This window comes from Homalodisca vitripennis, chromosome 8 (genome assembly GCF_021130785.1).
Source record: "Homalodisca vitripennis isolate AUS2020 chromosome 8, UT_GWSS_2.1, whole genome shotgun sequence".
In the NCBI taxonomy this organism is placed as follows: Eukaryota; Metazoa; Arthropoda; class Insecta; order Hemiptera; family Cicadellidae; genus Homalodisca; species Homalodisca vitripennis.
This window is the reverse complement of record NC_060214.1, coordinates 38,877,629-38,881,587: the sequence shown is the minus strand read 5'-3', so window position 1 is coordinate 38,881,587 and position 3,959 is coordinate 38,877,629.

The window sequence follows — 3,959 nt, the reverse complement described above, 5'->3', positions numbered from 1 at the left end:
ATATTGGAGAGAAGTTCGAGTTATTTCACGGTACTGTTTCAATCTCTGACTTTACGGCCCTAGATCACTGCTCTTTAAACTGAAATCTATTATTAATTAGAAGATTGGGAAACTTTTCAGTGCTTATTAGGAGTGTTTGGATCTCATTTAAAAAGAATATGCCCACGATGTCTCCGTTTTCAGCAGAAAATTGCGTGCGTAGCCGCAGGCACAGTTCGAGAACTTTGCTGAGCGCGTGACCTTGAGTGTGCGGTGATAGGCGGGAGGCGTGGAGGGGGGGTAGCATTATGCGCTGCGTCCCTAAAACATTTCCTGTGAATCATGGGTAAAACCCTCCTTTCAGGAATCGTATTGGCTCAAATAACTCATCACAATCGCTATAATCAGTCTGTTTTGTGACAGTGCTGATTGTGGTGGAATTAAATAATAAGAGAATACCAAATAATAGCAATAATAGGACTTATCCTTATTTTTCAGTTGTTATAGTGTTGTTTAACGTGTTTTTGAAAATAACATATTTGTCAATACTAATCTGCAAATTGAAATCGTGAGTTTAAAGTCTTTACAGAGATTGTTGCGCCTTCATCTCAGCGGCTAGCACGTATACGCAACCCACGACACAGATAGCGTTTATTTGTTGAAAGGGTAGTATTTGGGCCCTATGAGCACTGCTAAATTCCTCCAACTATTAAACAATACAAAAATATAAAACATAAACAGTATTTGGATGCTTATTTATTGCATACTTAAAAGGAAACATTTTCAATAATTATTTTACAACCAATCAGGAATAAAGGGCTTTGGGGATAAAAAATGTTCTTATGGAACTAATCAAGGTTGTCACCAGTAAAGTAACGGAGGGAAAAACAAATACACCAGACGTAATACGTTGTACAATGAAATATTTTGCGTTAATTACAAATAATTATTTGTAATTAACCGCTCGTGTATCGTCGATGACTGCATTCCTCTCCTGCCCTTTCATATCGCCATACTGTCTTAAAACTATTTGCCATTCTCTATTAGACTATCTCGAATTGTTTGCTAATAGTCGGTGTACAATGTCGAAGTGTAGGAGTTTAATTTGTGTTTGTTAGTTTTAGTTGTTTATGTTCCAGAGAGTGGTTGACATAATAATATGTGTATTGTGTGTTTCACAACTTTCCCGGTACTAAATAGTTCCATTTACTTTGTCAATGTCAGTAAGTACATATATTCAAATCAGAACAGTATGAACAAAAATTGCAATTGTCAGTACAACAACATTTTGTTGTTTTCAAACACAACTATAAAATGTAAACATTGTATGATATTAAACAATAACAAATCAACATGAAAACTCAAATTCAAAAAGTTAAATGGTAGATTTGGACATCTTTAATAAATTCCGATTGGCTTTAAATTTAATGTAATGTATAAAAATGTTTGTATATTTTTATATTGACATATACCAATACTTGATCAATAAAAAAGGTTTTACTTGGTTAAGTGTACCAGGCAATGTATAATCTTGCTTGGTAGAATAAGTCGGTTAAGTAGGTTAAGTGTACCTATGTGTAATATATTCACGCTCAGAGATAGACAAATGAATTAATTGTAATGATATATTTACATTCAGGATAACTCTTGCTGATGGATCGTTACAAATAAAAAACTTTTCGTCGACATAAGCCTGGTAATGTAATATTTGTATTACTTCTTTGGAATTGTCTACTGTATATATGTGCTGCAGCTAAATAAATAAATTTCACTAACAGCAATTTAGTTTTTAATAAAATCATATTAATGTATACTATAATTATAGTCTTTGGATTATTAGATGACATTAAAATATTTGTTGTAGTACAGAAGGTAAACAAATGTAGCCTTAACTAGTGAAACCCATTAATTTCGTTGAGTATGTTAGCTGGTATAAAAAAAATAGTATTCCCTTAAAAATGTTGTTATAACATTTATTTAATTATTAATAATGGTGTTGTTGTAAACTAACGAATTATTAAAATTTAATACTAAAAGTTAAATCTTACTTCTACAATTTTAACTAAACAATTTAAAGGTAGTTGGTTTTTAGCTTCAGTGTGTTGGTGTTTTCAGTGTGTTTTTTTGTGTGCGTGTGTGTGTGTGTGTTTTGATTTTTAATATAATGTGCTGTTTATAGAATCGAGTTGCAATACGTATATTTATTTTTATTGAGTTATATTAAAATATGATATTTGTTTTATAAAGTAGTGCCATTACTAATAGTTCTAGTGTTTGAAGATTTTGAGTTATCCAGTTTTGTACTAAATACTTGATTAACTATCAAAAGAAAGTCATTTTGCATTTTTTTAATGTTATGTGCTGTGCGATTTAAAATTATATTCATCTCAACACCTATTAGTGTACGAGAATAAAATGTTTTTAAAATTAGTTAATGCTTCAATGTTATTGGTATATTCTGTTTTGCAGCATGTATGAGTAAACGAAATAAATAATTATACGACGTATGTCTCTTATGCAATCAAGATGCAAAACCCAAAATTCACCAAAACATAGCCACTGATAACATCAAATCCTAAGCAAGTTATCGTACATGACCGGAAGTCAATGTTATTGGCCTTATGTCGTATTTCAAAGGTAAGACGATTAATATCGTTCAATTGGTTTCTAGTTTAGATAAGTTTTGTTAGAAATAGGTAAATATACTGGTTATTCCACGAAGAATGTATGATTTTCTTATAATGAAGCCCAAATTAAAAGTGTCGAAGATGAGGATATGAACATTTTCGAATATAAATACTACAAGAATAGAATATATAGGAATGGTTAATTCGTGATTTGGATATTGCGTACAAAGTCACCCACCTCTAAATTTTCAAGGTGACTACTAGTTGAGACCGAGCTCGTTTGATAGGTATCGTTGTATTCGTGTATTCTATTTGCTAGTTTGGATTATATCTCATATCCTCACCATTTGAGACATATCCACTCACCATTAAAAATTGGCGTCTTACAAGAATAAACAAAAATTTTACTTTCAGCTTCTGAACCTATCGGAAGAAGGAGGTAAATTTATGGTAATTGAAATAATGCTTTTTCTCGAATTACTTTCATGTGATCAATAACTCAATGAACGTTCGAGTTATAAACAATTGGTTTATGGCAAAAAGCTTAAACTTCTATTTTATTTTGTCTCGTTCCATAATATTGGAATTGTGAATTTCTTAAATTTGAAAGCCGCAATATTGGAACGAATTGATACCCCAAGCTGGCTAATCGCCTTAGCTTAGATATTTCTAAGTTAATTTTTAATGAAGTTTGAGCATCAGTATTTATTTCCAAATGTACGTTGGTAGAAATTATAGGATTTACATTTTTCCAATATCTCAAATCAGTTTGAGATAGCAGCAGGTTGTATTGCGAAATGTTTAAAATTTTATGAGGATTCCAAATCAAGTTTAGTTTTCTTATAGGTCTAAAAACTTAAATTAGACATTTTTGGTATAATTTTCTTTAATATTTTGGAATTTGCCGTCCTGAACAAAGATTTAAAAAGTATAATAGTATAGTATAATAATAACCTAACCAAATTACAATAAATAAACAGAAATTTAAGAACGTGTGATTGAATGCTAAGAGAAATGCTTAATCATGAACAGAGATAGTTTAAAAGTATATAAATATAAAATAGAAAAAATATAATATGAATACTTAATGAATAAAATGTATTAAACAATTTAAAGATTTATGAATTAATCTTTTTTTTCAGGCCAAAGGATACTTTAGATTTTAATATTAACTAATGTGCCTGTTTTAAATTTTAGAAATACATTTTGTTTCCATCTTAAGGTACTATTCAAATACCTTTCAGTCAATAACATTGTTCAAACTTTTTTTATGGCCTAATGCGTGTTGTGATATTAAATTTTTTATCCAAATATAAAAGGAAACGATAACAAAGAAATCTATTTCATACACAT